Source organism: Canis lupus, chromosome 5, assembly GCF_011100685.1.
Source record: "Canis lupus familiaris isolate Mischka breed German Shepherd chromosome 5, alternate assembly UU_Cfam_GSD_1.0, whole genome shotgun sequence".
In the NCBI taxonomy this organism is placed as follows: Eukaryota; Metazoa; Chordata; class Mammalia; order Carnivora; family Canidae; genus Canis; species Canis lupus.
Genome location: NC_049226.1, coordinates 79,435,579 through 79,449,797, shown reverse-complemented (window position 1 = coordinate 79,449,797; position 14,219 = coordinate 79,435,579). Strand labels below are relative to the sequence as shown.

Here is a 14,219-nt window from a genome sequence, read left to right as displayed (position 1 = left end):
TTCTTCATTTTTTTTTCTTGTCTTCCTCCAAATCACCAAAGACATGTGGAGATAGACATACCAGATCTTCTAAAATCTTCCAAATATAGTCATGGAGGCCAATCATAGAGTTAATATCACTGTCCATTTTTATCAGCAGATATTCCCAGAGGTGGTGATGAGGGGACTTCATTAATTGAAAAGTAAAATATTCTTCTTTATGGTTCTTAAACACTTTTCCTATAATTTAAAAATAAAACTCTGGGAAAAATAAAATGGGAAAAATTCACTTAATGAAGGGTAGCTTTTCACCTTCAAGGTAAACGGAATCAGTGCTGAGTCTTTCAGATTCTTCTGGAGTCAACTGGGTCTGCTCCTAAGAGTCTAGTCCAGCTGCCCCTCAAGGCTACCACAGGCTGGACCAGGCCTGCTGATGGAGCCCTCTCTCAGGCAGAAAGAAGCCTGGACCAAAGGCGTCATGACAGGTTGTCATGGCTCAAAAGGGAAAATGCTTCCTGTAACATCCTTTGTATAAGGAAGCTCCATATTTTAGTGACTGTCCTATTTTCAAGGAGGGGATTCTATGTTGTTCAACAACAACAATAACAACAACCATCACCACCATAGGCCCAATATGGTATCACTCAGATTTCCCAAAGCAGAGCTTTGTACATAATCTAATTGCAGTTTCAGCCTACCCCAGAAATGTAGTCTTAACCAATCAGAACTTTCTCGGTCAGGCCAATGAGCCTGCCACTTGGATTCTCTCCATCCATACCTACCCCCCATCCCCATCCCAGCAAAAACACTGAGACCATCTGCATGACAAGATGCTTTGCTTTTCCCCCTAAGGGAAAGCCACCTAAAGTAATCCTTTCCTTCTGCCAATAACTTTCTAGACCCACCTTCCTTCTATAAAACCCTTTGATTTAGTACCTCCCATGGGCTTCACGTCAGAGCCCCCTCTAGATCGGGGTTGCAGATGGGATGCTGCCCCATTCTGGAATCATTTCATAAAGCTAATTAGATCTTTAAAATTTACTTGGCTGAATGTTTATTATTTAACAAGATAAATACAGATCTGAGCCTGGTTAGTAATCACCAGGGACTACTTTGTATGCCCAAATTCTACTTCTCCCAAACCTCAGCATTGAAGCCTGGCTGCCCATCACAGTTTGGGGTGATCATGTTGAAGCCATGTGTCTCCTGATTAAACCAGATAACCCCCCAAGACCCTGGACCCCTGGACTGCAGTGGACATTCCCCAACCGCAGATAGAAGCAATGGGTATTCCACAAGAAACCGAAGGGAAAGATGGTTAATTAAAGTGCTTGCTTGATGCAATTGAAAATGGATCAGAGCTCACTTCTTCTTGCCTTGCTCGATTCCCAGTCAAGTTCCTCTGCCTTAGATAGTTTTTTCCCCCACTCAACTACACCACACTCCCACAAAAATGTGACCAAGCCACAAATCATGTTTTTGCTTTTTCATTACCAAGCACTCAACTGCAGGGCTATCCTGGAGGTGTACTGGCATTAGGCTTAGGATACCTGAGTTCACATCTCTTTTCTGGGTCTCAAAAACCAAGCAGTCATGGCCAAATCCCTTATGCGCTTAGAGTCTGTCTTTGCATCTGTAAAATGGGGACACAATGATGAATATTTCTCCTTCACAAAAGCCTTGTGAAAATTCTAGGTAATAACAACACCTCTCATGGTGGCTAGCACCTCATAGCTTTTCAGGTATTTCTTGAATTGCAATGGGGAAAGTGTAGATATTATCTTGTATTTAAGTTTGCTTCAAAAAGGGAACTATATAGGGGCACCTGGGTGGCTCAGTAGTTTAAGCGTCTGACTCTTGATTTCGGCTCAGGTCAGGATCTCAGGATCACGAGATAGAGCCCCACATGGGACTCTGCTTGAGATTCTCTTCCTCTTCCCCTCCCCCTGCTCTTTCTCTCTTTCTCTCTCTCTCTCTCTCTTTCTGTCTGTGTATCTGTCTCTCTCTCAAAAATAAATAAATCTTTTTTTAAAAGGAAGCTGAGGGATCCCTGGGTGGCACAGCGGTTTAGCGCCTGCCTTTGGCCCAGGGCGCGATCCTGGAGACCCGGAATCGAATCCCACTTCGAGCTCCCGGTGCATGGAGCCTGCTTCTCCCTCTGCCTGTGTCTCTGCCTCTCTCTCTCTCACTGTGTGCCTATCATAAATAAATAAAATAAAATAATTTAAAAAAATAAAAGGGAGCTGAATAGTCATTCTTGAAAGTGTGTAGTAGTTCATGCCCCCAACCCCAACAAACAGCAGAATTTGTAATGCTAGGCTTATAGAAACACTGGCACCCAGAAAGGAATCCAGCTTGAGCTGCCTACTGGGTGCTGCTGGCAACAGGCAAACAAGCTTTGCTGTGAGTGTTGTTTTGCTTGTGGCACCTAAAGGTTACATTTGCATTTGTAATCACTGCCCTGTCACGTTTTTGATAAATTGAAGAGCAGCCAGTTCTCTTGAAAAACTTGAGTCCCCTCACAGTAAAGAGTAGGAGGTTTGTTCTCCAAACTGACTGCCCCAACTGCCACGTTTCCTCCATTCTCCATTAGCAGTTGAGAGAGTGGTCAGGTTTGGGAAATTCCTGCTGAAGATAAAGTAGCTCATGTGACGCCCACACCCGGAGGCTGTTTACATTTATATTACTGTCCTTGGGAAATCTTGTTTTTCCCTTTGGGGACATTTGTGCTTTGGCCAGCAGACCTCAACTCCCATGAGGACTAGAAGCTGAACCACTTTCTGATGTCTCTTGTCAGATCACTGCAACCATTTTTATACAAATGCCCAGAAACTTCCATTTAAAGTGGAAGATCTCCATGTGGGACAGAAAACCAACCAGGGAAATTCCAAAAGGGCCGATAAGGTCATGAACCAGAGTTTCCAGGGTGACAACACAGAGATTTCCTCGTTCCTCCTTTGAAGCACCTTTCAAAAGTACCAAATACCCCACAGGCTGATGGGAGTGGTCAAAACCACTTTCCTCCAACCTGAGTGATCAAAGCATCTCAGTTCAGTCCAAGAGTCCTGTGAAGAAACTTGCCATTCACACAAAACCAATGTGCAATTCAAGAATGATGGAGTTCTGAACGCTGTGTCCAGCACCAAGTGAGAAGCCAGGGAATGACTCCAGTGAGAAGGAACAGCCTCCATTGTGACCCCAGCCCACTCTCTGCTGGGCCTCTCCTCCCCTCATGATTTCTGGGTCCCCAGCTGACTCCACTCTTGTCTCCTGAGCCCGTTTTTCCTTTGCCTTGTGCACCTGGCCTCCTGGTAATGGAGGAGCCAGAACTTCCTAAGACTGTGATGAGAAGAATCTTGGGACTTTAATCAGGAGCCTAGTATCTTTACAACTGTATGAGAGCAGTTAGAAAGAAAGTCTTAAAAGGGAAAAATGAAAAAAAAAAAAAAAAAAAAAAAAGCCTGAACTCAGAGGGATGGGGAGTGGGTGTAGGCTACAGGTATGAAATTTAATGGGAACCGGAAACCCTTAATTGATTTCTAGAAATGGAAATGAGCACCTTGAAAGAACAGGGGTGGGAGTGGGTGTTGTTAATGAAAGCCAAGTAAAAGGGAAATGAGGGAGGAAAGGGAGATGATAAATGAAAATTTGGGATCATATGACTCAAGGAAATCATTCCCTGGCTTTCATTTTCATAGGATGTTCTCCTCTGTTTGCACAGCACCTCCCAGGCAGTGCCCATGAAGCCCCCTCCCTTTTATTCCTACAGGAATAATCTAACAACATATTTGCATTCCAGTCTAGAGTCTGTGAAAGAAGAGGTGGGATAGGAGGGCTCTCCAGCCAGCAGTTTCCTGGGTCCTGTGCCAATCCCTCTTGCTGTTGTTCAGCTCAAGTTCCGTGGGATGGCTGGGCTGGCTGGACAGCTAGGGTAGCTCTGCTGGTCTGGACCAACTCGATTGATTTTTGTGGTCTGCTGGTGGCTTGGCTGGAGTTGGATGATCTAGGGAGGGGGCATTTCACTCACGTGTCTGGCACTTGGCCAGCTGGTTGTTGGTCTAAGAGGACCTCCACTGGGACTTCTTGTCTGCACTCTATGCGGTCTCTCATCCTCCCACAGGCTAACCTAAGCCTTATCCTAGAGCAGCAGTGTCCAAGAGAGTGAGAGCAGAAGCTGCAAGACCCTTTGAGGCGGAGGCTCAGATCTCACACAACCTCAATTCTGCTATATTTGAAGAGTGGGGAAATAGATTTATCCCCTTGATGGGAGGAGCTACAAGGTGTGTAGTCATTTACAGTGTAACACAGCTGGCAATCCCACCACTGATGTTCTAGGGTTGTATCTACTTTCGTTGACTATGCCATGTTGGACCACCACTTTTTCTCCTTGAGTCCCATCTTTATCTCTTCATCACCTGGAAAATAAGAGACATGAATTAGATTATCTTTGAGGGCCCTTCTAGCTCTAAAATTTCATGATGATAAGAATTAAAATTTAACAAGTATTGGGGAAGATGTAGAGAAATTGGAAAATTTGTACATTGTTGATAGGAAGGTAATATGTTACAGCCCCTGTGGAAAACAGTAGAGGGGTGGGTGCCTGGCTGGCTCAGGCAGTAGAGCATGTGACTCTCGATCTCAGGGTTATGACTTCAAGTCCCACACTGAGGACAGAGATTACTTAAAAATAAAATCTTAAAAAAAAAAAGAGAGAGAGAAAGAAAGAAAAGAGTGATGTTTCTCAAAAAAATTAAAAATAGACTTCCAGGATCCCTGGGTGGCGCAACGGTTTAGCGTCTGCCTTTGGCCCAGGGCGCGATCCTGGAGACCCGGGATCGAATCCCACGTCAGGTTCCCGGTGCATGGAGTCTGCTTCTCCCTCTGCCTATGTCTCTGTCTCTCTCTCTCTCTGTATCTATCATAAATAAATAAAAATTTAAAAAAAAAATAGACTTCCATATGATCTAGCAATCCTACTTCTGGATATTTGTTGAAAAGAATTGAAATCAGGATCCTAAAAATATATTAGCACTCCCATATTCATTGCAACACTAATCACAATAGTCAAGATGTAGAAACAACCTAAATGTACTTTTATGGATGAATAGATAAAGAAAATGTGGTTTCTACACACAATGGAGCATTATTCAGCCTTAAAAAGAAATTCTGCAATAATTTCAAATGCAGCAACATGGATAAATGTAGAAGTCATGATGCTAAGTGAAATAAGCCAGTCACAAAAGGATAAATACTGCATGATTCCACTTACATGAGGTGTCTGAAATAGTTAAATTCATGGTAGCAGAGAATGTAATGGTTAGTTGCTATGAGGACTTACAAATCAGTAGGTGTAAAGTTTCACTCATACAAGATGAATAAGTTCTGGAGATCCATTGTACATACAAGGTTGTAGCTATAGTTAACAATACTGTATTTATTGTACACTTAAAATTTTGTTAAGAGCATGGATCACATATGAAATGTTCTTACCATAATAAAATTAAGATAAAAACAAATTATAGCTTATATCTATCAAGTGATTACCATGTGTCAGCATGGTTTTAAGTGCTTCACAGGTAATAACTCATGACCTGTAATCCTCACAGCTATCCTAGGAGCCCCACTTTACAGGATAGGAAACTGAGGCACAAACCGGTTAAATAACTTGCCCTGTCACAGAGCTAGAGTGGCAGAACCAGAATATGAACACAGTTCCCTGACTCCGAAACCTGTGGTCTTAACTGCTAGGTTGTGTGGCCTGCCTAAAGCATCACCATTCTTACCTGAAGCATTGAATAACAACAATGCATTAAAGATGATCTACTTAAGGACTGCTCCTTAATGTGCTCCTGTGCTTTTAAAGGTTCTTTTCCTGAAACTCAAGTATAAAACATAATTTTCCTCTCAACTTCCTTCTCTTATAACTTTATCCATCCTTCTGCCCATTTTTTCATTCAACAGATAGTTCTCAAATTCACATATATATGAGAATGTGTCATGACTGGCAGTCATATTAGCTTGACACTTTGTGTCTTCACTCTTGCTTCAATTTCCTTTCCTCTGGCTTCTGGGTTGATGATATTATAACCATATAACAGATGGAGAAGTTAAATCATAAAAGTATCATAAGACTGTTTATATTTATACTAAGAGATACTTATCCAATTGTAGTTATGCTTTTAGCTCACCTGTTGTCCCAGAAAACAGATTTCCTCTTTTGATATTTGAGTTCGTAATACTTTATATTAAAATAATACTTCATTTTATGTTTTATAGTATTTTTTAAATATTTTATTTAATGAATAAATGAGAGACACAGAGAGAGTGGCAGAGACACAGGCAGAGGGAGAAGCAGGCTCCATGGAGGGAGCCCGATGTGGGACTCCATCCTGGGTTTCCAGGATCACGCTCTGGGCCAAAGGTGGTGCTAAAACCACCCAGGCTGCCCTGTTTTATAGTATTTTTTAAGGCTTCATATGATTCCAAATTTAAATGGTACAAGAAAGTTTATGATGAAAGCTTTCTTCCCTCTGTTGTACCCAAATGGCCCAAATCTTCTACCTGTAGTCAATATTTTTGGGGTTTTGTAAGCTTTTCCAGTGCTATTTTATGCATTTATCAGCAAGCATATACACATATATATGTGTATATGTTTTCCCCTTTTAGCACAAACTGGTACATAGTTTACCAGTAACAAACTGGATACATAGTTCTATAAATTGATTTTTTTAATGTAACAGTCTACTTTGGAAATAATTTCTCAATCTTTTATGGATGCATAGTATTCAATTACATGGACCTAAATTATTTAACCCTCTTGATGAACCTTCAGGTTGTATCTAGCCCTTTGCTATTCTATATAATGCTGCAATTAATTATTTCTACATAAATCTTGTTTAAATGTATAGGTATATCTGTTGCAGAAACTTCTGAAGGAGAAACCACTAAGTTAAAAGTTAGGTCACCCATTATAAAGAACACACCTAGCACTTGTATCTTGGTTTCTAAATACCATTCTCCCCTCAAAAAAACCAAGGCTCCTTAGAAAATGGTCAGTTCCAGAACAGGAGCTGGGCAGGCATGAGATGAACCTGGGGCATCTTAACAGTGCCAGAAAGTAAGGAAGTGCTAAAGAATAATGGAGGGTATATCAAAAGGACACAGAAGTCAGCTTGAATGAGTGTTCACTGACCAGGCGTGAAGCAATTTGGTCATGATAACTAAGGACAGTAACCCAATCTGAGTCTGACCTGATATAAATAGAATATCACCATAGTCACAAAATATCTCCCCAAAATACTAACTTACAAAGGAAAAAGCAGTAACTTGGCAGATGCCACCATAACCAAGTGATCAAAATAACATGGCCAGTAGTGGGACAAAGTGACATCAAGTGTGTACTGCCTGAGAACACAACATGACTTCCAAAAATGCATACTTTCCATCTAATTATAGGAAACATCAGACAAGCCAAAAGTAAGGGATATTCTACAAAATAACTAAACAATACTCTTCAAAACCTCCAGCAAGACAAAAAAAGACTGAAAAATTCGTCCCTGTTAAATGGGACTAAAGAGACAGGACAACTAAGTATAACACATGACTCTGGATTGGATCTTGGAAGAGGAAGAAAATACTTTCTTTTATGAAGGACATTTACTGGGGAGTGGATTAAATTTGAATAAGATATGTGGGTTATATAATAGTATTTTGTTGATGCTAATTTCTTAGTTTTTTATAACTTTTCAATGGTTAATAATGCAATGTCTTTGTAGAAAATTTTCAGAGGTAAAATCATTTTGGAAAGATAATATATGTGTGTGTACATTTATGATGCTTATAGATACAGATACGTACAAATGAAAGAGAGAAGGAGGAGGGAAGAGAAGGAGAAATTGAGAATTATAATGCAAATATTATAAAACACTAACGTTTTGGCAATTTGGGTCACACTAAGAATTCTTTTCACTATATTTGTGAGTTTTCTGTAATTGTGAGATTCTTTAAGTTAAAAGAAATACATGTGCATTTGAAATTTTGATAGATTTTGTCAAACTGCCTGCTATAGAAGCTGCAAAGACTCTCTCCCCCCACCAGCCATGCAGGAAAGTGGCACTTGATATTTACAAAATATACTCACGCACTACGCCAGAAGAATTTATTACTACTCATACGAATACGCAAAGGTATTTTCTCCATTTTACATAACTGAAGCTTCCAGCAGTGTAGACAGTAAGAGGAGTGGTTAAGAACACAAGGTTTTGAAATAATAATTATATGCTATTTCGCCCTAATCAGGCTGGCAAACATAAAGTTTGAAAATACTGAGCATTGGCAGGGATGTAAAGAAATGAAAACTCTTACAGTCTGTTGGAGGGAGTGTAATTTAGTGCAATCATTGTGTGGAGTGATTTGGCAATATTTAATACAGTTGAAGATGTGCACAGCCTGCAACCCAGCGATCCCATTTTGAGATGTGTGTCCTAGAGAAACTCTTACACACATGCAGCTGTATTCCCAGCCATGCAACTGAGGATAGTAAAAATGGGAGACAAACTAAATGCCCACCAAGAGGGGAATGGTTGAACATATTGTGGCCTGTTCCATACAATACTGTAATTAAAATAAAAGTATTAGTGAAATAGTTTCAGCATAGAAGAAAACTCTAAATATAAGGTTGAGTAAAGAAAGCAAATTGCAGAAGCAAGTGTCCCCTTTCTATGCATTCTGGAGTGCTATATATGGTTTGTGAACATACATACACATGGAAGGTGTATAAAATCTTTCCCAGGGAATTTATAGTACCAGCTTCAATAGAATGGTTATTTAGGTCAGGAAGTGAGAGGAACAGAATGAAAGGGGGAGACTCATCTGTATCTGTAGCACTTTATTGCCAAAAAAAAAAGATACAAAGTAAATATGACAAAAATATTAACATTTGTTAAATTCAGAGTACTAAGTACGTAGGTATTCTTAGATTATTCTCTTTGCTTTTTATAATGTTTAAAATATAGCAAAAGAAAAAAGTGGGGAACAGTGAACATGTGCCTTCATGTCAAAAATCCTGGGTTCAAATCTCCAACACTTACCAATTGTATACATAGGGTGTTTTCCTGGCATCTGTGGACTTCAATTTCACCCTGTATAAAATGTGTGTAGTATTGCTTACTTTGAAATGCTGGTTTCAAGACTGAATGTGATGTATATAAAGCTCTACCACGACACGCTAATAGGTGCTCAAAACTAGTAGGTATTACTATATCCAGTAATTCTCAACAAGGGACAATTTTGCCTCCCCCACAGGGGACATTTGGCCGTGGCAATGTCTAGACACATGTCTGATTGCCACAACTAGGAATCACTCATGGCATTCTAATAAGTAGAGGCCAGAGACGATGCTAAACATCTTGTGATGCGCAGGATAGTTCTCCTCACAGCAAAGAATTATTTGGCTCCACATCTCAGTAGTGTCAGGATTCAGAAATTCTGCTCTTTCAAAGTGGTCCAGAATTTGAACTGGACCTCTTGATTCCCAGTTGCCGCTACAACACATGATGCTATAAGAACACAGACTTTCTATTAAATGACTTACATAACTGGTGATGGGTATTCACCCTCATTCTAACCAATCAGCTTCCGAATGGGTAAAATACACTACAGAGCAGAACAACTGCCTGGCATAATAAAAATCTTCATAAATATTGAATGAATGAATGAATGAATGAATGAACAAGTCAGTGAATAGTGCAGCCTCTTAAATTGTGAAGATCTAATCACTATCCTTGGCATAACTTCTCTGATTGTCCATTCATTTAAAATGAGGAGTCTACTCAGTTTTCAGTTTAATATATAAAGAGAAGAACAAGTGAATGAGAAGTTCTCAGAGCCTGGTCAGAGGGGTCTTCTATGAACTATGAAGAGGGGTCTAACTATGAACTAACCTTCCAGCGGCCCTTGTCAAGGCACATCTGGAATTTGCTAAAACGAAGAACCCTTCAGCTTCAATTTGCCATGGCCACACAAAGTAAAATGAGAAATTAACCTAAAGATGAAGAGTATAATTGACATTTAAATCTGATTTGGTTCTAGCATAGCTTATGAAGAGTGCTTATTATTTTAATGCAGCATCAGGAATAAATACAATTTCTTGCAATTGTTTGCTCTTTGTTTTATCTCAGGCACTGATTTGGGGGAACCTGGACATTGTGGTTGTTCAAAGGACAACTATGAATCCCTTCTATCATCTTCTTCACTATGGATTTTAGAGAGGGTAAGTACCATTTCTTTCTGAATGTTTGCTTTGACAATACTGAAGATCTCACCAATTACCTCAAAGGGTATAAAACTTTTAAAAACAACTCAGCCATATTCTAATTTCTACTTATGTGTGTATGTATCCAACTGGACTCGTGGTTTGGTTTCCACAAACCATACGGTATAGTAAATGCAAAAGGCACAGTAACTAGATTTTGCTTCTAGTCTTGACTTTCCACCTTTAACTGGCTGAGTGACTTTGAGAAGGTTACCTAAGCCCTCAATTTCTTCATCTGCCAAATGAAAGGTTTGGGTTGGATTATTTAGAAAGTATTTCTCTCAACTTCTTAATGTCACACCCTCAGGAAGATTGAAAGGCAATGATTTAAAGCAGTGACTTTCAAAATATAATGGGCAGTACATCTGCTTCTATCACTGGAGTGCTTGCTAAACATGGGCATTTCTCGAGTTCCATGCCATACCTACCAAGTCAGAATCTCTGAAGGCTAAATAGCAGAAATCTGCCTTTTTGAAAGACTCCTCAGATAAACTGAATGCACAGTGACATTTGAGAACCACTGTCTTAACCACTTAAGCGTCCTTCTGTTTACATGTCATTTAGTTCTGTGGGATGTGATGAGCTAGGTCTGGGCCAGGCAGCAACTGGCTGGAATCACTTGTATTCATAGAAGAATTAACAAGGTCGGCATTGATGGCTGTTTTACCTTTTGTTTCTTGGCTCTGTACTTTCCCCTTTGGCTCAGTCCTCTCCTCAACACTACTTTGGCCAGATCTAGGTGTCTTACATGGGCTCCTTGGATCTCCTCCCCTTGGCTGCAGTTGAATGAGAGTAAAATCCTTTTGGAAATTACCATTAAAGGATGGCATCTCTTCTAGACTCTATTCAAAATGTGATCCTGTTTGTGTGTGTCACTCCCAGAGATGTCTGGAGTTATTGCCTCCTCATCTTACAATGGCTTTGCCATCAGTCTTTTGCTATGGAGGGTTGGGCTTTGCTCCCAAGGATGTCATCACTATGAAATAACTAAGGGGATGTGGACAAAGATTAATCATTGTTGTGTGGAACCAAGATGGCAGACTTCTAGAGAGAAGGGGCTGTGCCCTGAGATCCCAAATCAGACAGCACCAGACCATGCTCAGAGCTCTGGACTGAGAGTCAGAAAAGCATTCGACTGCGCTATAATCTGGTTCAGTGGCCAGTACCGCATCCTTGGCATTTCAGGCTTTCTAGGTTGTGTGCCTAAACCCTCAAGGAGTCATAGGCAGCCCTGAAGAGACTTATATCTTAAAGGAAAGCTAAAGCCTGGCTTTGAAATAAAACAAGGTCTCCCAGTACTGCCTGCAGAGACTTCCTATGAGGACTAGTATACTTGCTCAGTGGGGTGACTGTTGTTCTTCTCCAGAGCTTTACCAGATACTATTTTCTGGCATCAAATAAAGGGAAGTGGAGCTTTAAGAACATAGTGCTGCTGCTGTCTGCTGTGGGTCAGGCATAAAACTCTTCTCCCAAATCACGCAAGACATTGGATGTGATATGTCAGGTAAGGAACTAACAAGTGCCCCTTCATGAGAGAACCACTTGCCCATAAAGAGCGTTCCAGATGACACCCACTGCTGGCTGGGGATGGATGTGGGCTTTATTTGATTTGGGATTGATTTATTTGTTTGCTTTGCTTCTAGAACAGCATAACTTGGATTTAATGTCTCAAATACTGAATCCAATATTTCTAGGTTCACTGACTTGTTATTATTTAGCATTTATGAAGTATATGTCAATGCACTTGGTGCTTTACAATGACTCATAAAAAGGCATGATCCTGGTTGTTGAGCATACGGTTGCTATCAGTTGAATTACTGCCTACGTGAAAATGATCACAGGACAGATCTGGATATCCTTTGCCCAGAAAACAACTATATATCTGGGTTCCTCACTGCATCCTAATCCAAACAGAGGAAGGGTAGCTGCTGCTACCATTTTGTTAGCAGTATCTTGATACAGTGGAGGCATCATATAGTTCCTGACACTAAGGAAAAGCTTAGCAAATGTGGATGGATGGATGGATGGGGGGGGGGGGGCTCTCTCTTCAGTGGATATATGTCATTTCCTATTTGTCCCTCCACCTAATGGCTTTATTTATGCATTTACAAACCTTGTGGTTATAGACCTGGTTGACTTGGAAGGGAACTGTCACTTAAGTGGCCTTTTGCATTGGAGATGAAATCAATATATCTATGATGTGGACAGAAACATAATGAGAAACAGATTACCCCAAATCATATGAACTTGTTAACAATATTATATCAATATCAATTTCTTGGTTTTAATTATATAAGATGTTACCACTGGAGAAAGCAGGGTGAAGGGTTTGGGGGAAATCTCTATACTATTTTTGCATCCTCCTGTGAGTCTGAATATCATCTACACGTCTTTGTAGCTACCTCTTTGCCTATATCTTCCATTCACTAGGCCTTCCACTAATAATAGCAGCCCAAGTATGTCCATTCAGGACTTCCAAAAAAGCAGAAGCTAAAATAGATTTAGACATGTGAGAGATTTATTGGGAAAAATGCCTGGGAAGCATAAAGTGAGAGGGAGTCAGGCAGGAAGAATCTTCAAACTGCCAGGCAGTTCTAATACCTGTAAAAGGAGAGAGGGAGGAGGGATTGGGGAGGAAGAGCCTCAGACTGCAGAGAAAGGTCAGAGGAAAAATTCACCCAAGCCGATGAGGAGTCCCTGAGCAAGCTTAACTCTGAGAGGAGTCCCACATGGGGGAAGGGGGTACCTCCACTAAGGTTAGTCCTCACTGGAGCAGCCCGGAAGCAGCCTGGGACACATATTGGGTAAATCCAAAGGTGCAAACACTTCAGGAGACTGTCGGTCAGCTATGCTTCCAGAGCAGGTTACCTTAAAGGGAGAGCTGAGCCTCCAAGGCCATCATACCAGGCAATGTTTTTCTCTCAGTCCTCTGGCTGTTCTATCCAGTCCTTAGTGACCTTGACCCCTTGTCCCTCAGTTGGACACATACTCTAACTCCCAAACCAGAGTGAACTCCACCATCTGCTGCTTCTATGTATCTGCCTCCTGCCCACACATAGTTTTTAAAAAGTCATACAGTGAGCCAGTTGATCCACCATATGTGTCATCCAACATCAGGTAGCCCTCATTCCCCCCAGTATCTTTCACCGTCCTCCTCCTGTTGACTCTATGTCACACTTCTCACTGTGTTGATTGCAACCCTGCTGCACTTGGATGGAGTACACATGCGGCCCACACTGTGGCTGTTTGCTGGATGGCCTACCCCCATGCACTCCCTAAGTGCTCCTCTCACCATCTCCACATCTATAGATTTCTTCATCCTTTTCTCCTTTCTTTAAGTGTTGGAGGAAGAAAGGCCCTTCTCCCCCAACACTTCATCTTGTACTGTGCCTTCTATGACCTTTCACCTTATCTCTCACGTCCTTCCTCTCCAGATGTTCTCTGCCTTTGGCTTCTAGGCCATGTTGCTCTCATCTCTCTTCCTCTGTCTGACTTCATCCTTTCTGACTCCTAATTGCCTCTAAATGTAAATGTCCCCCACCCCCAGGACTCTGTCTCTATCACTCTATATCTGACTCTACATTCTTCGCTATTTCCATGACTTTGACTCTCCATGTTCTGCAGAAGCTCTAGACCCCCCTCTAGCTTCCCTCTCAAACTCCTGTTTCCCAACAGTATTCTGAAGCATCTTGCCAGAGCTTCAAATGCCCTCCCACATGCTCTTCTCCTCCCAGCCTTCCTGTTTCTCCTCGTGAGACCCCATTCTGTCACTCACCCGGATTGGTTTCTTGTAGTCATCTTAACCCTTGACATCCATCCCTCTGGCCTTCCTCCACAGAGCCTCTCCCAGCCTCTACATGCCCATGGTCACTGCCCTCCTTCCAGCCCTCACTACCTGTCCTTCAGGTTCCTGTAGACATCTCCAAAG

The 14,219-nt window shown here is 41.3% G+C and overlaps 1 long non-coding RNA gene across 35 annotated transcripts in view; it reads left to right on the top strand.

The window, feature by feature from the left end:
* Positions 1-14,219, top strand: part of LOC111096046 — a 267,063-nt gene that overhangs the window by 106,682 nt on the left and 146,162 nt on the right. For all 35 annotated transcript variants that reach the window (XR_005360162.1, XR_005360169.1, XR_005360168.1 and 32 more), the window contains one exon: positions 10,158-10,249. This is a non-coding gene — a long non-coding RNA (uncharacterized LOC111096046). The remainder of the gene's footprint in view (positions 1-10,157; positions 10,250-14,219) is intronic.